This window comes from Nicotiana tabacum, chromosome 5 (genome assembly GCF_000715075.1).
Source record: "Nicotiana tabacum cultivar K326 chromosome 5, ASM71507v2, whole genome shotgun sequence".
NCBI classification, from domain to species: Eukaryota; Viridiplantae; Streptophyta; class Magnoliopsida; order Solanales; family Solanaceae; genus Nicotiana; species Nicotiana tabacum.
In genome coordinates this window covers 143,473,873-143,501,096 of record NC_134084.1, presented here as the reverse complement: position 1 = coordinate 143,501,096, position 27,224 = coordinate 143,473,873, and positions in this window count along the sequence as shown.

The window sequence follows — 27,224 nt, the reverse complement described above, 5'->3', positions numbered from 1 at the left end:
TTGCCATCTTCGGCATCAGACAGAAGGAAATTAGCATCATAATCCTCCTCCTTGGCTTGCTCGATCGCCTTCGAGAGATCGAAACCCCTGGCGTGAACTTCCTCGAGAGTTTTCCTCCGAGATTTGCACTACGCGTACGCTTTGACGCTGCTCGCACGACCAAGAGTTCTCCTTATCTCAGCTCTAGCAGCGGCAACACTCTTCAAATAGGCCGCCGCTCTCTGATCCACCCTAGTGCAGCTCATCACAGCCTCGGCCCGAGGATTCACCACCTCGGCCTTCGCCTTCGAAAGCTCAGACTCGAGCCTTGCGATCATGGTCGCACGTGTGTTGATACCCAATTTTTTCCTAAGTATTTTTTACACTCAAAATACTTTCAAAATAACATATATGTGCATACATAAGTATGTCCAAGTGTTTTGGTATTTTTCCCAAATTTCTAAAGACTTTCAAAACCAATTTATTGTATATTTTAGTAGTGCAAAATTCAATAATTATTCCCAAAATTATCATTTTGGTGAATAATTTATTTATTTCTCATATTTACACCAAAATATAATTAAGATGATTTTTTGCATATTTTTACAAATTTATTTGATATTTAAAAGCTAAATTGCATGTAATTGCAATTATAGCCTATTTTACAATTAACATCATTTCATTAGTATTAAATTATTTCAGTATTTTTAAATTAATACTTATAGCTTATTAATTAGTTCAATGCTTTTAATCTATTTTAAAAATCTTTTTAATTATTTTATATAAAATAAAAGGGGAAGAAATGGTCGTTTAACATTTAGCCTCATTTATTTCAATTACAGCCCATTTTATATTTCAATTTTAACCACCATTTGACCCAATCCCAACCCCAACCGGACCGGCCCACTTTTTAACCTGACCAAACCCATAACCCAATCTAAATAACCCTACCCGATTCCCACCTACCCTTCCAAATCTGGACCGTTGATCATTCAAGATCAACGGCCATAAACCACCCTTCCATAATTAAACCAAACGACCAACCCTAATTCCTTCATTTTCCACCTGACCCGCCGCCTTTGAATCCAAACGCTCTCAGATTCTCTCAAGGCTCTTCGGAACCCTAGCCTCCTCCCACCTTGTTCCACCGTGTTTTCGCTGGAGTCCATGGCTTCTCAGGCCATGAACAGCCTATACTCACCTCCTCCAGCTCTTGCATGCCTGATGCTCGAAGGTTCGAGGCCAGACCTCGAAGGTCTTCACTCAGACCTTCACCGATTCGAAGATTCCGGCCATGCTCCGGCATATTCAAGACCCAGGAGACTGTTTCTGACCTCATCCGACTTAGATCTGACCTGTTTCCAAGCCTTTCTCATTTCTAGGGTTTCTCCGAAACCCTAAGTTATTCGAGGTTCTTTCTCTGTTTGTTTGCTTAGATCTATGCTATATCTATGCTTTATTTGACATTTTAAAAGGTTTTCCCCAGATTTTCTTTTTAAAACCGTTTACCTTCAATTTAGGGTTCCTGAAAGGTTTTTCAAAAAGCATCTTTCTGATTCTTTCTGTTCTTTCTTTACATGTGTTTGTCTATGTTAGGCTCGTATGACCTCTTTTACTACGCATGTACTGTTCTTCCACTTTCCTTTTCTACTACACATGTTACTCCAGTACTCACATGTTTATCCGTGTTATGTTTTCCTTACTCTTTTACTATATATGATTACCGTTGAGTTCTTTGATTTTTGCTTTACTAAACCCTGTTTGTGTTCTTGCTAAGCATGTTTCATCTACTTTTGTTTAATTTCATATCCTTTCTTCTCTTCTGAACTTGCTTAAGCCCCGACTTTTCTAAAACATGTTCTTTTATGCTCTTAAATCGGCTTTCTTGCTTTGCGTTTCAAACCTGCTATCATCCCTGTTTCAATGACTTGCTTTCTCACTTTCATGTCTGATTCAATTTTGAAACCCTAGGATTCGGGGGTTTCCTTTGACGATTTTGATTTTTTGTGTTCGAGTTGAGGCTCCACTTTGGGACCCTGAACTCTCAGACTCGCTACGTGTCTGCAAATTGAACCTGCATCTCGTTGCTTATGATTCTGGACTTCTCTTCAATTAAACCCTCTTCTAAATAATTTGACAACCTCTTCTTGATTCAAATATTTGTGTGCTTTATATATGAGAACCCTGCTTTCAAAGGTTTTTACTAACTCATTGATTGATTCTGAAATCCTCTAATGGGGTTTGATTGATTGTCACTGATTTTCTTTGATTGAACCCCCTTTACCTTTTCTTGACTTGGTTCATTCGAATTGAGCTCGTAATTCTGATTTCTTGGCTATTAATTGATTTTCTTTCCTTAAATGTTATAGCCATGTACTGTCAAGACCCTATCCTAAAATAGCCTTTATGTATTTACCCCTTTTATGCTACTTTGAAAAGGCTTTAATCAAAATTCTTTCCTTAATTATCTTCTACCCATTTAAGATCAAATCCCTTAACTGAAGGGAAATTCTATGTGATTGATGGTAAACTATTTTCTTACCTTTCTTACTTGCTTCTCTGCACTATAAAAGGGACTACCCTTCCACATTTTTTGACACACAGACACACACTGAAATACACACGAACAAAAATACTTTTTTGCAATACTGTTTTAAATTCTGCTTTGCTTGAGATCTTTTGGAACTGCTGTTTACAACTTGGTTCTCTCAAGGCTACTTTTGCTCACTTATTTTCTTTGAAATTGGTATGTCTTTTGTTTAAATATTCTGCCTCACCTCCTATGTGTTTACTTCACACCTTCAGACTATTGTTTACTCTACTGCCTATGTTCGGTAATTAGTGTTAAATATTTTCTTCCTTGCTTCTATTTCTGTTATGAATCCTCTACCCCTATCCCCTTCTATGTGCCAAGTTAAGTTCTTGGCCTGATAGTATCCTAATTACAGTCCAGGCCTTGGCTTGATCCACAATGGATCCTAACTCTCAATGTTTGACCAGCAGGCTAGTTAGGGGTGTGTCAGCATCCCGATTGCTGGGCATGACCACTAGCTTGCCATGTCTCTCTTTGATTCCCTTCCCCCTTGTGCATTTACACCTATTACTAGAATCTTAAGTTCTGCCCCTCTCTCTTGAGCCTTGCTTTGGGACCTTGAGTTCCCTCCGAACTTGGACATCTGAGAGCTGGCATTTCCACACTGCACTATAATCTAAATCTGCAATATATTTGGGGTGTAAGCACTGCCTGGAGTTCCTGAAACTGGATTTCGGAAATGGTTCAATTTCATATTGTTAGACACTAAGTCTGAATTAGGCTGCTCGGATGTAGTTGATGATTTCTGATGTACTTTTAATTTCTGTCTTGTTTTTATTGGCCTGTAGTAATTTGTATAAACTCATGGGGATTTAGTGAAAAGGGAGGGGGTTACTTTATGCACAAAGGGTAGAGATCATGCCTATAGGATTTAATTTTTGATCTATGCAATCTCACAAGTAGAAACCATGCTTATATGATCTAACTTTCTGATTTCTGCAACTATGCATATAGATACCATGCCTATGGGGATTTGCATTTCTGCATTTATAATGACATTAGGCAAACCGTTAGGTTTAACGATAAGCCAGCATATAGATATCATGTTTGTAAGGCTGTTAACGTTTGAAAGGTATTAAAATCAGTAACTTGTAGAGATCATGTCTATAGGAACTTCAAATCGGAATTGTTTCACTCGTCTAAAATAGTACTGCCCCTTTTTGCTAAAACAAGCGACTTTCTACACGTTTTCTGAACCCTTAAAACTTTTCTTGCAACCAAACCAGTGCATCTTTTTCCTTCTTGATAAATATTCTCAAATCAGTGCATATTTTCTGAAAACTTACTGCTTTCCTGATAATTTGACAAAAAAAATTTTCAAATCAATCTGAATTCACTTCTTTATACTTCTCTGATAAACCTTTTGAATCAGTCTGCAATTCAGTTCTTTTGTTAAAACTCGGCAATGCTTTTTCTTAAACAAGTATGTTTTCTAAAACTCGTTTTAAACCATTTTCTTTGTATTAAGTCTGCAATCTTTTCTGAAACTTATCTTATTCTGCAACTCCTTTACAATCAGCAGTTTTGTCCCACATTTAAGGTAAAGTTGACTAATTAAAGTGGCTCAGTCTTTGACAACTACATTCGAGTGAGCCATAATATGGACTTCCTGTCTAAAAATATGAGTTAAATCAGTTCGTTTATCGCTTTAATTTTAAAGACCAAACCAGTACATGCGAGACATGCTAAACTCTATGGCTTATCTGATTTAAGGAGGTTTACTTGAGCCTTACTTGCTTATCTTCCTCCACTTTTACTTGTATTATGTGTTTTAATTGACGCCTTAGTATTTTGTCCTTTGAAACTCTCAAAAGGCCCTAAATCCCTTTACCTTTAGGATTAGTAGTCCTAAATGCCTCCGGAACTGATAGGATTGGGACGGGTACTAGCATGCAATAAGTAACAAAACTCTCCGCGCTTTAATACCTTAACGGGGTGGGAAGGGTAGAATATGGATATGATGACCGGTGCGCTAATATCATGTGCGACCCCTTTTCCAAGGAGTGATTGCTGGATATTGCATTGAAGTGGTCCATATTAATTATAACCTAGGACCCCCCTTCCTTTATGTGCTTTCATCTCTTATTGTAAAACTATTCAAAAAAAAAATTCATAAATTTTTGCCCTTTCTACTTACCTTCGAAAGTTTTCAACCTAATTGCAATGTTATATGTGAGTCCTTATTTGAGCCTTGATTGTTTACTTGTAAAGTCACAATTGTAACATGGTCGGGACCACACTAGTGGATCTTGAGGGGTGCCTAACACCTTCCCCTCGAGATAATTTCTAGCCCTTACCCGAACTCTGGTTTTCCAACTCAAACTCTTCTAAAAAAGTGTCCTAATGCACTATAATCATTAGGTGGCGACTCTTCAAATTCCGAAACTCAATCCTTGAAAGGGAATAGAGTTGTCCTTGCCAATGTCGTATACCCGATTTCTGACCCCACGGTTAGAGAAAAAGGGGGCGTCGACAGCATGGCGACTCTGCTGAGGACTCTTTAGGCTTTTACCATTGCATGTTGCTTCTGACTTTACCATCTCATTAATTGCTTTATTTACTGTCTTTTATTCTTTCACTACGAAACTGACTTGGCTTTTCATGTCTTTTCTTTCCTTTAACTACTTTCCTTTACTGCTTTATTTCAATACTGTTGTGATTACTGTAATTATTGTAATCATTTATTTTATGAACGTATAAATACATGTCAATTTGTTTCATTCTTGTAAACTGCATCTTCAACATCATATTCCACTCGTGCCAAACAAATACCATAGCAACGCTTATATTGAGTGGTTGCGCTCTTCCAATATTATCACCCTTTAAATTCGGCAAAGGCGTATTTGCGGTAAAACCAGTCGATCAGCGGTGCAGTCGAAGGTTCCGTGCCTTTTCCTCTTGAGTTGTCCGCTCAAGGGTACCTGTCTAATACCCCAATAGAAGCCTTACTCTGTTCAATTGTACATGCATCATGGTCAAACCTAGCCGAGTCAGTTATGTTGTCCGCATAATGACTCATTAAGACAGCCTTGTCCAAAGTCCATCGGGTTTCCTTGAAACCCAAACATACACCTACATGTTCTATGCATTCATTTGGAGAACTAAATGCTTATTATGCTAATTATTGGTTTAAATAGTCGAGTCCGGTGGGGGTGAGGTCTTAACCCTTTTGTTTTGCAGAAAGTGAATGACAAAGTTCCTGACTTCGATATGGTAAGCATACCTTCACTCTTGCAGACTTGGTGGAGAAACCTCCCATCGAGCAACCAAATCAACGAATGGAAAGAGAGAGTCACCAAGGCTAGTGAGAAGCTAGAATACCTGGAGTATAGCTTGCTGGAATTGGAAGGGAAAGTGAGGAAAAGAGTCATCGACTGTCAAAATGCTGAGTAAGGCAAAGGAGAACGTCTGGCGATAGCATTTTTACTGGAGAATTTGTGCGAGCTGGAGGACTTGATCAACGAGAACATTCAACCTAAAGAAGGTCCTTCTGGGACCAAGTAGTTAGGAGTCTTTCTTTTCGCTTTTAATGTAATAAGGCCAATGGCCACTAGTGATATTTTTACGTTCCGCCATTTTAGTGTCGTTTTGGGATTCGTCTTATTTTTGTCAATAAAATGAGGCATTTAGCATTTTAAGTTCTCCAAATTAACTTGTCGCTAGGCCTACCTCAGGCACAACGAGGCACCCAAATTAGGACACGATTTATATTCTTGCACAATATGTTTAAATATTGCAACGTTTTTTCCTCAAAATCCGCACTAACTTGTTACTTTTTTTCTTTTTCTTTTCTTTTATTATTCCCCTCCCCAAAAGTTAGTTCGTGCATTCTAGCACCATCATCATACAGTACAAGATCGAAGGGCCCTCCACCTCCTCCTCATCCGAGTCCTATCCGGAACAAGAACAAAGGTAGAATGGGAGATTCAAGCGCCAGAAAGGAAATTGAAAGAATTGAGATTCCTCAGGGTACCCCAGTTACTAAGGAAACTGCTGCCCAACTTGAGCAGAAATTGTTGAAATTCGAAGAAGAACTGGATCAAGTTCGGAACTTGGAAAATTTATCATTCACTCTCACCGCTCCTGATGTCAACTTTCCAAATGCTCAAAATCCCGCACCTCCACAGAACACCCCACAACCATAGATGCAACCCACTTATGCTCAACACTGCAACACATGCCACACTCCAAAAAACACTCCACTACTCATTCCTAAACCACTGAACGCCACAAACGACCACCCCCACAACACTCACTCTCATCTACATAGATACCATAACCCACTACACTCAACCAATCTGAAGTGCACCTGAGTCTGATGATAAGGACTCACTTGTTAGAAACTTGGCAGCAGAACTCAAGAAGTTGACTAGCCGAGTCCAGGGCATGGAAGGAAACAAAGGCATAGAGGGGCTGAATTATGAGGACCTCTGCATTCAGCCAAATGTTGAACTTCCGGAGGGATACAAACCTCCCAAGTTCGAAATGTTCGATGACACAGGAGATCCTAGAGTCCATTTGAGGACATATTGTGATAAGCTGGTCGGAGTCGGAAGGAATGAGGAAATCCGTATGAAACTCTTCATGAGAAGCCTGAAGGGGGATGCTTTATCCTGGTACATCAGTCAGGACCCCCAGAAATGGACAAGCTGGGTAGGTATGGCATCGGATTTCATGGATAGGTTCCGATTCAATACAGAGAATGCACCGGATGTATTCTACATCCAGAATCTGAAGAAGAAGCCTACCGAGACATTCCACGAGTATGCTACTCGTTGGAGATCAGAGGCTGCTAAGGTCAAGCCATCCTTAGAAGAGGAACAAATGAACAGATTCTTCGTTCGGGCTCAGGACCCACAATATTATGAGAGGTTGATGTTGATCAAGGGCCAGAAATTCTCCGATATCATCAAGCTGGGAGAAAGAATTGAGGAAGGCATTAAGAATGGTATGGTTACTAATCTTGAAGCATTGCAGGCCACCAACAAGGCTTTACAGTCTGGTGGCACGTCCAAGAAGAAGGATGTCAATGCCGTGATGGTCGCACAGGGAGCCAAATCACCACTAAAATACCACACTTACCAGTCACCTCCACTTACATATTAGCCTATCCCTAATTACCAAGCACCCGCACCCTCTTACCAAAATCCACCACCCGTTTACCAATCATCTCCACCTCCCGCATATTAACCCACTTCACCCAGATACTCTCAACCTGCACCTGTTTACCAAGCTTATAATGCCCAACCCTCTCACTACCAATCACCTCCCACTCGCCAAAATTTCCCTAGACCCAAACCAAATTGTGACCGCAGACCTCCTAGACAATATACAACCATCGCTGTCAGATACATGCATATATGATAAAGGCGCCTCCAAATGAGCTTACTGCAACAAGCTCACTATGACTATTTTCCGCTTGGGGAATGGATGTTATCGGACCTATCGAGCATGCCGCATCAAATGGGCACAGGTTCATCTTAGTGGCAATCAATTATTTTACCAAATGGGTCGAAGTAGCATCATACAAGGTAGTCAGTAAGAAGGTTGTGGCGGGTTTCGTCCGCGACCGCATTGTTTGTCGGTTTGGAGTTCCGGAATCAATAATCACCGATAACGGTTCCAATCTCAACAACGACTTGATGAAAGCAATGTGGGAAACATTCAAAATCAAACACAAGAACTCTACATCCTACAAGCCTTAGATGAATGGAGCTGTGGAAGCAACCAACAATAATATTAAGAAGATACTAAGGAAGATGGTCGAAAGGCATAAACAATGGCATGAGAAGTTATCATTCACCTTATTGGGATACCGCACTACAGTCCGCACATCGACCGGAGCAACTCCCTATATGCTGGTAATGGTACAGAGGCGGTCATCCCCACCGAGGTAGAAATTCCCTCCTTAAGGATCATACAAGAAGTAGAGTTGGACGATGCAGAATGGGTAAAAGGTCGCTACGAACAGTTAGCCCTTATAGATGGTAAGAGGATGAATGTGGTTTTCCACGGTCAGTTTTATCAGAACAGAATGTCCAGAGCCTTCAACAAGAGGGTTAAGCCAAGGAATTTTACACCGGGGCAGCTGGTGTTGAAGAAAATATTCCCACATCAAGATGAAGCCAAGGGGAAGTTCTCTCCCAATTAGCAGGGTCGGTACATGGTTCACCGGGTTCTAATTGGAGGAGCCCTTATTCTTGCAGAGATGGATGGAGAAGTCTGGCCGAAGCCAATCAATTCAGATGCAGTGAAACGATATTATGTGTAACCGCTTATGATTCCCTTAATGATGTAATTTGAACTACGCCTGACCTGATTCCCGTTTAAGAGGGTATACGTAGGCAGCCCTATGGGTTCGGTCATAATTTAATAAAAATTCCATTCTCCCCGCTATTGGAACTAGGGTAGAATTTTGAGGACCCTCAAAATTCCGAAGTTAATTTCAGTCCATGCATCGCTAGAAGCGCCAACCTAGCAAACTGGGGTAGAATTTTGAGGAGGACCCTCAAATTTCCGAAGATGATTTTTTAGTCATTTAGCACAACCGTCAGAAATGTCTGCTCAGCAAACTGGGGCAGAATTTTGAGGAGGACGCTCAAATTTCAGAGCGAAAGAGGCACTCGACTTGCAATATCGTTAGGTATATTTATGTACGCATACTTTCCCAAGAATGCAACTTCTTAGAATCATCGCTTGCCCGCAATTGCTATCCGTACACAATCTCCCCAGCAGTTATATTGTTGTAATCGGCTATCAACTAAGAGATCTCACTACTAATCATCCTTTTACATTCTTGCATTACATAAGGCTACCTTTCTGCCTTCCGAGACTAAGCATTGTCTCCATCCTGCATTTCTCTGCATTGCATAAGGCTACCTTTCTGCCTTCCGAGACTAAGCATTGTCTCCATCCTGTATTTCTCTACATTGCATAAGGCTAGCTTTCTGCCTTCCGAGACTAAGCATTGTCTCCATCCTGCATTTCTCTGCATTTTGCATAAGGCTACCTTTCTGCCTTCCGAGACTAAGCATTGTCTCCATCTGCATTTTTCTGCATTTTGCATAAGGTTACCTTTCTGCCTTCCGAGACTAAGCCATGTCTCCATCTGCATTTTGTATAAGGCTACCTTTCTGCCTTCCGAGGTTAAGCTCTACCTCCATCTGCATTTCCTGCATTGCATAAGGCTACCTTTCTGCCTTCCGAGGTTAAGCTCTACCTCCATCTGCATTTCCTGCCTTGCATAAGGCTACCTTTCTGCCTTCCGAGGTTAAGCTCTACCTCCATCTGCATTTCCTACATTGCATAAGGCTACCTTTCTGCCTTCTGAGACTAAGCATTGTCTCCATTTGTATTTCTCTGCATTGCATAAGGTTATTTTTCTGCCTTTCGAGGTTAAGCACTACCTCCATCATCATCTACGTAAGGCTACCTTTTTGCCTTCCGAGACTAAGCTCTGTCTCCATCCTGCATGGCTGAAATATCGCCACGTTATTTTCTTGCATGGCTGAAATATCGCCACTTTATTTTCTTGCATGGCTGAAATATCGCCACTTTATTTTTCTTGCACGACTGGAATATCGCCGCCTTTTATTTACGTCTTGGATCGGCTGAAAGAGCGCCAAATCGTCCAAGGACGTCATTGTTCGGAGGCACGATTTTCATAGCCCGAGAACGCCATGCCATGGCCTGAGGACCCCATTTTATCTTTTGCACATCATTATTCAAAGGCATCATTGTTCAGAGGAACCATTCTCATAGCCCGAGAACATCATTTCATAGCCTGCGAATCCTTTATTATACGCTTCATGGCCCAGGACGGCATGGTCTGAGGACGTCATCCTAACCGTCCAAAGACAACATTCATGGTCTAATGGGAACTTGCATCACGTTTAAATTTATGCACAATGTATGTTGGTATTATTCATTTGCAGGTACACCGACTATCAACAGCCGCCTCAGCAGGAGTGATCCCGCTCCAGTTCCCGCAGCCTATCAAACTTCAACCACTTTTCTTAACCAAACATCGTGTCCGTTCTTTTCAAAATCTCCATCGGCATATCCCGTCAATGGATCCTGAACTACACGTGGCCTGATTCCTGTAAGATCAGGGATATGTAGGCAGCTCAGGAACGAGAGCTCGGTCAAAACTTTTCAAATCGTTTCTTTTTCGGGCAAAATTGGCCATCGTATCTTTACCCGACAACTCTTTCATCCTTCCCAGGTAAAGAGGGGCAGCTGTTGATACCCAATTTTTCCCTAAGTATTTTTTACACTAAAAATACTTTTAAAATAACATATATGTGCATACATAAGCATGCCCAAGTGTTTTGGTATTTTTCCCAAATTTCTAAAGACTTTCAAAACCAATTTGTTGTCTATTTTAGTAGTGCAAAATTCAATAATTATTTCCAAAATTATCATTTTGGTGAATAATTTATTTATTTCTCATATTTAAACCAAAATATAATTAAGGTGATTTTTTGCATATTTTTACAAATTTATTTGATATTTAAAAGCTAAATTGCATGTAATTGCAATTATAGCCTATTTTACAATTAACAACATTTCATTATTATTAAATTATTTTCGGTATTTTTAAATTAATACTTATACCTTATTAATTAGTTCAATGCTTTTAATCTGTTTTAAAAATCTTTTTAATTATTTTATATAAAATAAAAGGGGAAGAAATGGCCGTTTAACATTTAGCCTCATTTATTTCAATTACAACCCCTTTTATATTCCAATTTTAACCACCATTTGACCCAATCCCAACCCCAACCGGACCGGCCCGCTTTTTAACCTGACCCAACCCACAACCCAATCTAAATGACCCTACCCGATTCCCACCTACCCTTCCAAATCTGGACCGTTGATCATTCAAGATCAACGGCCATAACCCACCCTTCCATAATTAAACCAAACGACCTACCTTAATTCCTTCATTTTCCACCTGACCCACCGCCTTTGAATCCCAAACACTCTCAGATTCTCTCAAGGCTCTTCGGAACCCTAGCCTCCTCCCATCTTGTTCCACCGTGTTTTCGCCGGAGTCCATGGCTTCTCAGGCCATGAACAACCTATACTCACCTCCTCCGGCTCTTGCATGCCTGATTCTCGAAGGTTCGAGGCCAGACCTCGAAGGCCTTCACTCAGACCTTCACCGATTCAAAGATTCCGGCCATCTCCAGCCATGCTCCGGCATATTCAAGACTTAGGAGACTGTTTCTAAACTCATCCGACTTAGATCGGACCTGTTTCCAAGCCTTTCTCATTTCTAGGGTTTCTCCGAAACCCTAAGTTATTCGAGGTTCTTTCTCTGTTTGTTTGCTTAGATCTATGTTATATCTATGTTTTATTTGACATTTTAAAAGGTTTTCCCCAGATTTTCTTTTTAAAATCGTTTACCTTCGATTTAGGGTTCCTGAAAGGTTTTTCAAAAAGCATCTTTCTGATTCTTTCTGTTCTTTCTTTACGTGTGTTTGTCTATGTTAGGCTCGTATGACCTCTTTTACTACACATGTACTGTTCTTCCACTTTCTTTTTCTACTACACATGTTACTCCAGTACTCACATGTTAATCCATGTTATGTTTTCCTTACTCTTTTACTATATATGATTACCGTTGAGTTCTTTGATTTTTGCTTTACTAAACTCTGTTTGTGTTCTTGCTAAGCATGTTTCATCGACTTTTGTTTAAGTTCGTATCCTTTCTTCTCTTCTGAACTTGCTTAAGCCCCGACTTTTCTAAAACATGTTCTTTTATGCTCTTAAATCGGCTTTCTTGCTTTGCGTTTCAAACCTGCTATCATCCCTGTTTCAATGACTTGCTTTCTCACTTTCATGTCTAATTCAATTTTGAAACCCTAGGATTCGGGGGTTTCCTTTGACGATTTTAATTTTTTGTGTTCGAGTTGTGGCTCCACTTTGGGACCCTGAACTCTCAAACTCGCTATGAGTCTACAAATTGAACCTGCATCTCGTTGCTTATGATTCTGGACTTCTCTTCAATTAAACCCACTTCTAAATAATTTGACAGCCTCTTCTTGATTCACATATTTGTGTGCTTTATATATGAGAACCCTGCTTTCAAAGATTTTTACTAACTCATTGATTGATTCTGAAATCCTCTAATGGGGTTTGATTGATTGTCACTGATTTTCTTTGATTGAACCCCCTTTACCTTTTCTTGACTTGGTTCATTCGAATTGAGCTCGTAATTCTGATTTCTTGCCTATTAATTGATTTTCTTTCCTTAAATGTTACAGCCATGTACAGTCAAGACCCTGTCCTTAAATAGCCTTTATGTATTTACCCCTTTTATGCTACTTTGAAAAGGCTTTACTCAAAATTCTTTCCTTAATTATCTTCTACCCGTTTGAGATCAAATCCCTTAACTGAATGGAAATTCTATGTGATTGATGGTAAACTATTTTCTTACCTTTCTTACTTGTTTCTCTACACTATAAAAGTGACTACCCTTCCACATTTTTTGACACACAGACACACACTGAAATACACACGAACAAAAATACTTTTCTAACTCGGCAATGCTTTTTCTTAAACAAGTATGTTTTCTGAAACTCGTTTTAAACCATTTTCTTTGTATTAAGTCTGCAATCTTTTCTAAAACTTATCTTATTCTGCAACTCCTTTACAATCAGCAGTTCTGTCCCATATTTAAGGTAAAGTTGACTAATTAAAGTGGCTCAGTCTTTGACAATTGCATTCGAGTGAGCCATAATATGGACTTCCTGTCTAAAAATATGAGTTAAATCAGTCTGTTTATCGCTTTAATTTTAAACACCAAACCAGTACATGTGAGACATGCTAAACTATATGGCTTATCTGATTTAAGGAGGTTTACTTGAGCCTTTCTTGCTTATCTGCCTCCACTTTTACTTGTATTATGTGTTTTGATTGACGCCTTAGTATTTTGTCCTTTGAAACTCTCAAAAGGCCCTAAATCCCTTTCCCTTTAGTATTAGTAGTCCTAAATGCCTCTGGGACTGATAGGATTGGGACGGGTACTAGCATGCAATAAGTAACGAAACTTTCCGCGCTTTAATACCTTAACGGGGTGGGAAGGGTAGAATATGGATATGATGACCGGTGCGCTAATATCATATGCGACCCCTCTTCCGAGGCGTGATTGCTGGATATTGCATTGAAGTGATCCATATTAATTATAAACCTAGGACCCCCCTCCCTTTATGTGCTTTCATATCTTCTTTACTTACCTTCGAAAGTTTTCAACCTAATTGCAATGTTATATGTGAGTCCTTATTTGAGCCTTCATTGTTTACTTGTAAAGTCACAATTGTAACATGGTCGGGACCACACTAGTGGATCTTGAGGGGTGCCTAACACCTTCCCCTCGAGATAATTTCTAGCCCTTACCCGAACTCTAGTTTTCCAACTCAAACTCTTCTAAAAAGGTGTCCTAATGCACTATAATCATTAGGTGGCGACTCTTCAAATTTCGAAACCCAATCCTCGAAAGGGAATAGAGTTGTCCTTCCCAATGTCATATACCCGATTTCTGACACCACGGTTAGAGAAAAAGGGGGTGTCGACACCGCGCAGAATCATTCGAACGAGCGGTCTGCATCTACATCACCAAGGTGCAAACTTTAGCGAAAACACTCTCCTTGGCCGCAACCTGGGCATTTTCATGGGCTTGCAGCTCGTCGAACTCACGTTTGACCCTGCCAACTTTGCCTCAGAGTCGCTCCAGCTCCTCCGTTTTTCTCTCCAACTGAAATATCGAAACGTTAACCTCCGAAAATGAAAGAAGGAGCTTACGTAAACATGAAATACAAGCGACCTATCTCTCGAGGCAGCTCTCGCGGCTCCGGCTTCTATCTGCCTCACACCGCAAGGATACCAGCTAGCTTTTTTATTCACACAAAGAAGCTTAAGGGATTTCTCCCTATCTGAAGTTCTCTGCAATCGAGACTCATAGAAAAATAGCTCGGATTTCAGCCTATCAAAGGCCTACGAAAGAAAATTCAATAAGAAAGGAAGAGTGTGAAATTAGAATAGTCCTATGCCGACTACCAAGTGTACCATAAAGCCGAGCCGCTGAGCTTCACCAAAAACTGAGCCAATGTTCGATGGCTTAGTATCCCCCGAAGCGCCTTTGTCGGGAGAAGAAGAAGGCACCACGCGCTCTTCACTCTTTGAAGCTCCATCAACAGAAACGGGGAATGTTCTTTCGAGAACGGAAGCCTTCGAAACCTAATGATTGGTCAAATCACCTCTCTTGATCCGCTGAGAAGGACTCGCCCTGCTGCGAGCGTCCTCACACCCCGGAGATTCTTTTCGTTTATCATCGACCCTCGATCCCGAGGTTGGCAGTCTCTCCTTCTCTCCTAGAGGACATGGCCTCGTCTGGGAAAAGTCTCCAATACCTACGGCAGCTAAGTTAGTACGCTAAAAAGAAAAAGTACCATTCTGGGGAAATAAGCCACCATGCGCCTACCATGATGCTTTGCCTCCCATCTCCCCTTGGAGAGGTCTTGCCACCTGCGCTTATCATAGGTCGAACAAGCGGCTAGCTTATGAGACCACTCTGCCAAATTCGGGACCTCGTTTGGCAACCAAGGAGTCGCTAAAAAAATATATATGCAGAAAAGTGTCGTTATGGAGCCCGCCTCCAGAGAAAGTGATAAAAATATAGGTATGAAACTTACGTGTGAAATTCCATTTCTCGGGAAAGGGCAGAAACTCCCCAGGAATGATATCAATCATCCGAGCTCGAATAAATTAGCTCATCTATCCTCGATCTACATTCTATTCACCGTCAACGATAGGAGACCGGGTAGATAGATGATGCAGAGTAATTAAACCTCAATAACGCAGCGGCCGATATAACCTCACGAGATGACTGACGGTAAAATCGAGCCCGGCCTTCTCTGCAAAGTATCTTATCGTTCGCACTATCTTCCAAAAGGATGGGTGAACCTACGCCAAGGTAACCTGATATCTCCGAAAGAACTCAAGCATGACCCGATCGGGGGGACCCGATGTAAAAGTGTGTGTATACACGCTCAAAAACCCTCGACATAGGTCATGATTCTCTCCTCAGAGGAAGGTAATTGTAGTACCACTCCTTCTCCCCATCCATAGTCTTTTCTGAACATTTCGAGGTGCTCCTCCACTACTGATGAAATGAACCTCGACGCATGCCCCCGATGCCCTAAAATGTTGGGAGGTCTCCCCAACGTAAAGTCTTTCCTCGAGACAAAGAACCTCGAGGCCCGCTCACCGGGGCGCCGGCGGTGTACCACTGACCGAATGCAGAACAGAAGCAGAACTCCCCTCTCCTTAATGGGCGGATATCGACGTAGCAGTCATGGCTGTGATGAAATAAGATGAGGGAAATATAAATCTGGGCAAAGATTTTGAGTTGAAGTAACGAGAGAACTAGGGGAAAGCACCAAGTTCTGTGGGAGAAATACTTAGAGTAGCAGAATCTCCACTAAGGTAGCAAGTGAAAAAATATATAGGGGTAAAGCAGCGGCTGCTCACCTACCCAGAATACCAAAGAGTCCTGGCCATGGTAATGTCACTTTTTCCTTGGGAAATGTACTGGGGGGGCCACTCGGGACCACCCCGGGGTCCCCTTTATCGGATCGCATGAATGCTACTACCCTACAAAATTCGAAGGGTATCGAGACCTCGGGGGCTTCTTGCTATCACAAGCATCGGCCCCAAAGAAGCTATCAACCTAACTTCGATATAGGACTCGATTTCAGGGGTCCCGATTACTCCAACAGTGGGCTCTAAAGGTTTATTATTGCAATTCAAATATTAACTCCACAAGAGCAGCAAGATATAAAGAATGGAAAGACTTGGGGGCATAAAACCCCTTTTGTATTGCCAAAATTATATTTACAAGGGGCGTCTTTACAAGATTCACTCCCCCGAGAGTACATGCACAGAAAGAAAAAAGGGAAAAAGCAGAAGCGAAATAAGGACTACTCTTCATCGCCACTACCCTCCAAACCATCTCTAGGATCCTCGTCTGGGACGATCAAAAGCACCAACTTCCTCTCCAGCTCCCAGGCCTCCTCAATTCCAACTGACAGATCGACATCTCCGGCCTCGGTCTCCTCCAAGGGTTTCCTCCTCGCCTCCACCCTAGCATGTTTGATGGCCCGAGCTAGTTTCTCCTTCGACCTTATCGATACGTCACGGGCTATTTGATTCACCGTGGCATCCTTCAGGTAAGTAGCAACATTTCCTTTGATCTCAGACTTGGTCACAACCATGCGCAACAATCTCCCTTCATGCATCCTTGAGAAGATCATGGGTCGACGCCAACTCTGAGGTCACTACCTCATTTTGCTTCCTCAGCCCAAGGATCTCTACATTCAGTCACCCAATATATGAGTGATTTTGCTCGACCTACAAAAAGAAAAGTAAACCAGTCAGTATCGAATTATTGGAGCGAAGGAAAAACTCATGCATAACAAAATACCTGCTCGGCAAGGGCAGCTTTTTCTCAGAATGCTCTCTCCAAAGTAGCTCGGAGCTCGCCAGACTCTTTCTCCTTTCGAGCAAAATGAGCCTCCGACTCTCGCAGTCTCAAGGACAGCTTCTTAAGCTACTTCTCACGGCATGAATGCTCCTCGTTAAGCCTGGAGAGGGAATGATCATATATCTCTTTGCACTACAGCAAAACAGAAGAGTTAGAAGAATGAAGGATGATGCACGAGACAAAAAGAAATATACTTAGAGCAGCTATCACCTACTGCATGAACCTCTCCGCTTCCTTGACAGAGCCGGGAGCGTCTAGTTCGACGTTTTTGCTGACATCGTCAAGAATATTGCTAAGCGTGCCTCCCCCATTGAAAGAACCCCTATCTGCGGCGGTATTCACATCTTGAGCGGCCCTTAACTCCCCTGACTAGAACTGAGGGCCAAAACTGAAACCATCTATGTCATCAATGCCTCTGAGGGGCAACTCCAGCCCCGAAAAAACTCTGAATCATAGCCCTTCAGGGTCAGCGACAACGGTCCCTCTAGCAAAAACTGCACCAGATTCGGTCATGGGATCTGAGGCCATATTGGCATCCTCCTCTAGGGTCTTCGATTCATGGGACTGGCCCGAGTCGGCCGTTCCCGATTCAGCAGCCTCCAGTCAAGGTATCTGCGAGGCTCCCGCACCTGACCTCGTCCTCGGTGCCGATCGGCACTCACTTTCATCATCATCATCATCCTCATCCTCAACACCAAAACTTGCTCCGAAAGATGAAGTTGAGGTCCTAGTAATGGCTTGATGCTCGCGTGACTTGGGTTTCTTTGCCATGGGAGGATCAACAGTCGCCTTATCTTTCCTTTTCTTGCCCTTGTCGGGCTCTGAAGCCTCCATCTTGCCACCAGGGGGCGGCCTCATTAGCATATTCTCTCCAAGGCCTGCACGAGCGCATTAACCATAATTTGTCAGCAGAAATAATATGGGGAGAAATGTAAATCTAAAATATAGGTGACAAGGAAGCTTTACCATGATTCTTGGCCACCTACAGCTTTTTAGCCAGGTCCGTCAAAGAACGATCAAGATATGGGAATATGGTGTCCAACCGTTCGATCCACCCCAGCAAATCTGAAATCACTTCGGGGTACCAAGCGGCGGATGCAGGCAACACAAAGAGGTAATTATTTCGGAAGAAAGGAAAGAAAATCACAAAACATGACTAAGGAAAAAATGCTTACGTCGTGTGTTCCAATTCTCCGGGAAAGGCATCCTCCCGGCCGGAATGATGTCCGAAGTCCTCACCCGGACAAACCTACTCATCCATCCTCGATCGTTCCCCCTCATCGGTGCTCGAGAAAAATGATTTTTGGATCGATGGTGAATCCTGATCAAACCTCGATAAAATTCAGGGTTGTACAACCTAATCAGATGGTTAAGGGTAAAGATCTCACCCGCAACCCCTTCGGTGAAATGGCGGAGCATCAAGACTATCCTTCAGAAAGAGGGTAAATTTGACCGAGCGTCACTTGATATTTGTCACAAAAATCAAGGATAACCGGATCTATCTCCGGGGGAGAGGATTCAGAGGAATCGGCATGACCCAAAGTGAACGGGTAAGTATACACATAATGGAAGCCATCCTTATGATCTGTTATACTTTCATCGGGGCCAGGAATCTCCACCTTCACTGGCTCGTCCCATCGGCAGTCTGTCTTCACCGCCTCTATGTTGGTTACGACACTAATGTATCGGGACATGTGTTCACATTGGACCGATGTGGATGAAGTGGTATAGATGGTAAAGTCCTTCAACATGTCAAGCTTGGAGGGAGAACATTGTTCCAAGGTAGGTATCGCTTTGGGTTTCCCTTTAAATTTCCGAGATGAAGAGGCAACCTCATCTTTCAGAGGAACCGTCTTGAAGGTTCTAGCCATGATCATGGTGAAATTTCTCTAAGAAAGAAAGAAGAAAGGATGCAAGTAGGGATGGGTCTGGCTTTGCAAATCTGAAGTAGTTGGGAGAAAGTTATTCAACAATTGGTGCCTCTATAGGAGCTGTGTGGGAAGCGGAAGGGACGAACTGGTAGCGTTTCGTGGGCTTCTTGATAGTCGCATCTGACGGCGACCCTTGCATGGTTTTTTGGGCATGGCATTTATTGCTCTGATAGGCTGATGTCACAACAATGATGCCCTCGGGTTAAAAGCTCATAATCGTTTCTTGTTGCTTCTCTCTAAGAAATACGGGGACTATCTATATACGGTGAAATCGTAGAGCCCAATTTCTCGACATCAAGGCACCTCAGAAGACCATCTCAAAGTCACGAGGCTATAAGGTTATGATCGAGTCTCCTCCCTTGAGGTTCGTCAAGGCCCGACCTCGGGACAACATTGGCCTCGGACACGGTAGAAACGGGGAGTTTCCAAGGCACGTGGCTAGGACTGACAGAGCTACCCTAGCCCTTAATCGGTATGTCTTCTAGTTGTCCCATCTCCACTTCTTTGTCATTAATGTATTTTGTACTATGTTGGGATTCACATCCTATATAAAGGGGATCTTTGCCACTTTGTAACCTCTATTGCTCCAACTGCTCTACACGAAATATACAAGAACATTCTCTTTTGCTCTCTAACATATTCCGTTGATATTATTGCTCTCATTTATTATCTCCATTATTGCTCTTTATTTATTGCTTATCATTGGCCATAAAGAGCCTCCATTGATTTTAGTATAACTGTTAGCCGTATCTCAATTACCTTCGATAGCTCCTAGTCGAGCTCCAGAATCGACTCCGAGACCCTGAATCGACCAGCTCGAGGCCCCGATAATTGGCCCATCGGTTTGCTTATCACTTTATCATTTACTCTTATTTCATCTCTAAGTCTCACATACATAGCATCAACTACTTAACAAACTAGCATAAAAATAGATTACATATTTTTAGAGTCCCATCAACAAATTTAATTGTTATTATTATTTTCACGGTAAACACTCTAGTATCATGGAAGAAAGTGTGTCGACCTAAGAACCAAGGTAGTCTGAATGTCAAGAACTGCAAAATGTGGAACATTGCTTCTATTAAAAAGTTAATATGGCTACTGATTATTAAGAAGGAACTATTATGGGTGAAATGGGTACATGGAATCTATATGAGAACAAATGATAATTATTGGACACATCAACCAACACGGGATAGCAACTGGAATTGGAGGAAGAAAAATTATGATGACCCAAAGGGTCATCTTATGTTTTAGAACTCGTTTCCGTATTCCGAGGCATTAAGAACCTTATTTTACCTCTCCTCAGTTTGCGTGCGTAGTCCGGGCGTGATTCCGAAAAGCCTTTATGTGGAAAATTTATGAAAATAATAATTTTTTGGCCTAAAAAGTTAATTTTAGTTGACTTCGGTCAATATTTTGGGTAAACGGACCCGGACCCATATTTTGACGGTCCTGGTAGGTCCGTAGAAAAATATGGGACCTGGGCGTCTACTTGGAATCGAATTCCAAGTTCCCTAACCCAGGAAATAAATTTTTGAAGAAAATTAAAAAAGAAGGCTAAAAATGTAATAATTTAAAGAACTTGATCTTGTTAGTATCGGGCCCGTATTTGGGTTCCGGAGCCCGGTACAGGTCCGTTATGATATTTGTACCTTATCTGTTAAATTTGGTGAGAATCGGGACTAAGTCGGCGTGATTCAGACCTTTGGTTGAAGAGTTAGAAGTTTTAAAACTCTCTTGAAGATTTCATGCGATTTGGTGTTAAATTCGTAGTTCTAGGTGTTATTTTGGCCATTTGATCGCACAAGCAAGTTCATATGATATGTTAAGACTTGTGTGCATGTTTGGTTTGGAGCCCCGATGTCTCGGTGAGTTTCGGATAGGCTACGGGATGTCTAGACTTAGAAAAATACCTAGTGTTGGATAGTTGCAAAAATTGTAGGCCTCAGGTCTTAGGAGTGCGGCCGTGGAGTGAAATTCGCGGACCGGAGTGAAATTCGTGGACCGAGGAGTGCGGGATCAGGTTTCACGGCCGCACCCATAATATCGCAAACTGCGGTGGAGGTTCGCAGCCGTGCCCGGGATTTTGCAGAGCGCATAGTATAGATCAGAGGGGTGCTATATAAACGGGATTTTTCATTCAATTTTTCAAACCCTAAAACATAGGAGGCGATTTTCCAAACACTATTCCTTCCCAAAATCATAAGTAAGTGATTCTTGACTTATTTCTTTCACTCTTTTACTTCTTTTTTTACAAGATTTTATCTTAGAATCTAGGGGTTTCATGGTGGAATTGGGAATTTTTGGGTAGAACTTAGGAATTTCAAAATTTAGGGATTTAGACCTCAAATTGAGGTCGGATTCCAAAACTAATTACATATTTGAGCTCGTGGGTGAATGGGTTTTGGTCCGAACCTTGAGTTTTGGCCAAGCGGGCTCGGGGTCGATTTTTTATTTTTTGGGAAAAATGTTGGGACACTTATAAATATGTATTGGAATTGATTTCTTTAGCGATGATTGATGTTATTAAGTTAATTATGACTAGATACGAGTGGATTGGAGGTAGAAACTAGAGAAAAAGCGATAATTAAGATTTGAGTTGGGCGTTGGATCGAGGTAAGTGTTTGGTCTAACTTTGACTCGAGGGATTAGGGATCCCCGATTTACTTGCTATGTGAAATTCCATATTTGTGGCTTATAGGTGTAGTGTCGAGTACCTATGCGCCGCCAAATTATCTGTTTAGTCTGTTCCTTTCCCCGTCCCTAATATATTATTTTCCTGTCTTAACTGCTACCTGCTTATTAGGGCTTCCATGTTTAATTGCTTCTTGTTAGATGTTGTTTTCTTTATTGAAGGTATTAATTGTTCCGTAGTTCATTGTGCTACATTATTGTTTTAAGTCGGTTTATCGGTGTTATATGGTACATTTTGGTTGGTCTCTCTGTGTAGTATTAATTAATGAAGTCTCATAATTGTATAGATTTCCGTTTGCTTTGGTTCGAGGCATAAATGTTGTAGAGGGTTTTGAACTAAATGTTGAAATACCTGTTCTTATTCTGTGATTGATATTGATATGGTGGGATAGGGTTGCACACCACAACAGGAGGAATAAGGGTGAAATGTGATTGTTTGGTGGGATCGGGTTATGCACCGCAATAGGAGTAATAAGGGTGGACAGGTGGGATCGAGTTACACGCCGTAACAAGAGGAATACGGGTGATTTATACTGAGGAGCAATAATGGTGGACTGGTGGGATCGGGTTGCATGTCGCAACAAGAGTAATAAGGGTGAATGTTCATATTATTTCTGAGGATATGGTGGGATCAGGATGCACGCCGCATCATTTTGTTATTTATGTAGTCTTTTGCTGCCGTGATTTTATTCTGTAGCATTATAACTCTCTTAAGGATTGGCTATAGCTGAGTACTAGCAAGATAATTGAGTTTCATACTTATTTTACTGCAAGTTACTATTCCATTTCATTCTGTACTTCCTTTTGCTTTATTATAACTATATGCAGGTTATATTGTAAATGCCCCGCCTTAGCCTCGTCACTACCTCGTCGAGGTTAGACTCGGCACTTACCAGTACATGGGGTTGGTTGTACTGATACTGCACTCTTCACTTTCTGTTAAGATTTTGGAGCTGGTTGTGGCTGATTGAGAGGTCGGTTGCAGGCATTCATCTAGGAGACCTAAGGTAGTCTTGCAGGCATCCGCATGCCCTGGCGTCCCCTCCTATGTTTCTACATTCCTGTTTTATCTTCTTTCGAGACAACTGTACTTTTCTTTCAGACTAATACTTGTACATATTCTTAGTATATTCGTGGATTGTGACACCAGTTTTTGGGTGGTAACAGTTTCGGTATTGTAAAAGTATATAGATAACCGGCTTATTATGTACTTTCGCGTTTATTTCTATTTGATTTAGCTTTGTAATTTTAACTTTAAAAATGTACAGGGAAAAATTGGGAATATTATTCTCACGTTGGCTTGCCTAGCGAGTGTAATGTTAGGCGCTATCATGGTCCCGACAGTGGGAATACTGGGTCGTGACAAAAATGATATCAAGCAACAAATGAAGGTGTGGTACATTAATGATAGATATTGCCTCACTAGTAACGGGATATAATCGATCTCAATGGGGGTATAACCAACTAGTAGGGGAAAGACTAAAGTGGATATTGCTGATTTAATTTGGAATAGAATTATGCAGCCCGTGCACAGGTTTATATTATGGTTGGCAGTGCAGAAGAAGCTATTAACAAAGGATAGAATTATTAGCATGGGAATTTCTTGTGCATATGGAACATGTGGATTATGCGAGCTGAATAGTCTTGAAGATGCATATCACTTGTTTTTACAGTGTACATGGGCAATATGAGTGTGGGATTGTCACGACCCTAAACCCGGACCCGGTTGTGATAGAGCCTCTCGTGAAGACAGGGCCAGTCGACACTACCCATTTCAGTATTTAACAATTAAGCATTTAAGAAACTATCTAAAGCATGATCAAATAAACCAAGGTTTAAGCAGTTAATAACATAATTTCACAGAAAATAACCCAACACAGCCCGATACCGGGGTGTCACTAGTCATGAGCATCTGACAAAAATGGAATACTCCAAATATATATAACTATAGAGTTTAATACAGTAAGAACATAAAGGAATAAGATAGGGAAGAGCTTCGGGCTGCGAACGCCAACATCTACCTAGAGACTCCTCGGATCTGCCTGAGCCGGAATGATCAGCACTCGGGAGCGAGACCAGATATGCCTGAATATTCACACAGGTGTGCAGGGAGTAAAATGAGTACTCTAACTCAGTGAGTAATAATCATAAATAAAGACTGAAAGCAGGAAATCACGTAAGGCACAAAAGAATGCTATAATGAAGCAGTAAAACTATTAAAACAGTAAAACCACTAAAAGATAGGTAGAAATCCTTTAACTCAAATTTAACTTCATGAAAAGCCTTTTTCAACAATTTAACAGATAATTGGCAGTCAATTATGAAAAGTAAACACATAAAGGTTCACCCTCGGGCACAGTATCAACAAATTCGCCCCTCGGGCAACATCTCAGAACAATACCAGCCCCTCGGGATCAATCTCACATCACAATGGGTACCTGCGCTCACTGGGGGTGTACAAACTCCTGAAGGAACCCCTTAAGGCCCAAGCGCAATATCAAGCCACCACGTGGCATTATCACTAGGCTCTCGGCTTCATATTGATCAAGTCAGCTCGTGGCGTACATATCTCAGGCCCTCAGCCTCATAATCAGCATCAAATGTTTTCTCACAAAATAGGCCCTCGGCCTTACTCAGTCAAAATCCTCACAAGCCACTTGGGTAATAGTAAAACATGATTCTCAGCCAAAAAATATCATTTAAAAGATCATGTAAGTGTTAAAACTAAGTAAACATGGCTGAGTACGAAAAATAGTGAAATATAACATGAGTGAGTTTAAGTATAAAGTCAAAACAGTGAGGAAATACCAGTTAAAATCCCCGAAGGGTTCAAAAATGTGCAATCTGGGGTTTCACACCCTCAGAACATCATTTACAATCGTTACTCACCTCGAACTGGTCAAATCTCTAGCCCGCGACACATTTGCCCCTCGAATCGGCCTCCACTCGTGTCGAATCTATCCAAAATCAGAACGAGGACGTCAAAATATGCTAAGGGAACGAAGCCCAAGCAAAAATAATCAAAATACCACACAAATCCCGAAATTACAAAACCTGACCCCTGGGCCCACGTCTCAGAATTCATTAATTTTCACATCAATAGACTCCTTATCTCCCCACGAGTTTATACATATCAAAAGTTCTGAAATACGACATCAAATGGTCCTTCAAATCCTTAATCAAAGGTCTAAATTTCCAAGTCCTAGTTCTTCAATTTTTGGCTTAATTTCCATGATTATTTCGATGGAATTCACATTAGAATCGAGTTTTAAGTCCAAGAATCTTACCTCCAGGTGATTCCCCTTGAATCCCTCTTCAACCCCCTTCAAAAATCTTCAAAAACGACCAACAATGGAAGAATTAAACCCCACATTCGCGGACAAGACGACCTTTTAAACCTTCTTCCCATGTCTTAATTTCCTTCTTCGTGAACGTGGTCAATGCCTCGCGTTCGCGAAGAACAAAAATTTCGTTGACCAAAACTCTTCTTCACGAACGCGACCCCACCATCGCGAACGCGATGCCTCAGCTTCACCAACCTACGTGAATGTGACAAAGCCTCTCGCGAACGCGATGCTTACTATTCTGGCCCTTCGCGAATGCGGGACTACCCTTCGCGAACGCGAAGGCCAAACCTGACACCTCCCTTCCTGACCCTTTGCGAATGCGAGGGTCCACTCGCGAACGTGAAGACCAAAATGCCTGCAACTGCTGAAACCAAAATCTGCAATTTTCTTAACTTAAAACGATCATTTCAACCCCTCGAAACTCACCCGAGGCCCCCCGAGACCTCAACCAAAGGCACCAACATATCCTAAAACCTTATTCCAACTTGTACCAATCTTCAAAACACCTCAAACAACATCAAATCAACCAAAACACATCAGATTCAAGCCTAAGTTTCCAAAAATCTTCAGAATTCCGCTTTTGATAAAAAACCCAACCAAACCACGTCCGAATTACCTGACATTTTTGCACACACATCCCAAATGACACAACAGAACTACTGCAACTCTAGTAATTCCATTCCGACCCCTATATCAAAATCTCGCTTGCCAACTGGAAATCGCCAAAATATCAACTTCGCTAATTCAAGCCTAAATCTACTCTGAACCTCCAAAACTCATTCCGATCACGCTCCTAAGTCCTAAATCACCTCCCGAAGCTAACTAAACCATCATAACTCACATCTGAGCCCTCTAACACATAAGTTAACATCCGATTGACTTTTTCAACTTAAGCTTCCTCAAAAGAGACTAAGTGTCTCAAACCTTACCAAAATCCTTCCGGATTCGATCCAACCAACCCGATACAACATAACACGGATAAACAAAGCATAGAGAAGCAGAAATGGGGAAAACGGAGCAGTAACTCATGAGACGACTGGTCGGGTCGTCACATCCTCCCAAACTTAAACAAACATTCGTCATCGAACGAGTCAAGAAACATACCTAAAGCCTCAAACAGGTGAGGATATCTGCTCCGCATCTCCCACTCGGTCTCTCAGGTAGCCTCCTCCATGGGTCAACTTCTCCATTGCACTTTCACTGAAGCTATATACTTTGACCTCAACTTTCATACCTGACGACCCAAAATAGTTACTGGTTCCACATCATATGTCAAATCAACATCCAACTGAACCGTGCTGAAATCCAAAATATGAGACGGATCCCCAATATACATCCAGAGCATAGAAACATGAAATACCGGATGCACACTCGACAAGATGGGTAGCAAAGCAAGCTCATAAGCCACCTCCCAAATCCTCCGAAGCACCTCAAAAGGCCCAATGAACTTAGGACTCAATTTACCTTTCTTCCCAAATCTCATAACACCCTTTATGGGCGAAACCTTCAACAGAACCTTTTCACCAACCATATAGGATACATCTAGAACCTTCCTGTCAGCATAACTCTTTTATCTCGACTGCGCTGTACGAAGCCTCTCCTGAATCACCTTCACCCTTTCTAAAGCATCCTGCACCAAGTCTGTCCCCAATAGCCTAGCCTCACCGGGCTCGAACCAACCAACTGGAGATCTACACCGCCTCCTGTACAAAGCTTCATATGGAGCCATTTGAATACTCGACTAGTAGTTGTTGTTATAAGCAAACTCTACAAGCGGTAGAAACTGATCCCATGACCCTCCGAAATCAATGACACAAGCACGCAACATGTCCTCCAATATCTGAATAGTGCGCTCGGACTGCCCCTCCATCTGAGGGTGAAAATCTGCGCTCAACTCAACCTAAGTACCCAACTCTCGCTGCACAGACCTCCAAAACTACGATGTAAACTGAGTGCCCTTATCTGAAATGATGGAAACTGAGACACCATGCAAACGAACAATCTCCCGCATATAGATCCCTGCCAACCGCTCTAAAGAATAGGTAGTACACACAAGAATGAAGTGCGCGGACTTGGTCCGCCGATCCACAATCACCCAAATAGCATCGAACTTCCTCAAAGTCCATAGA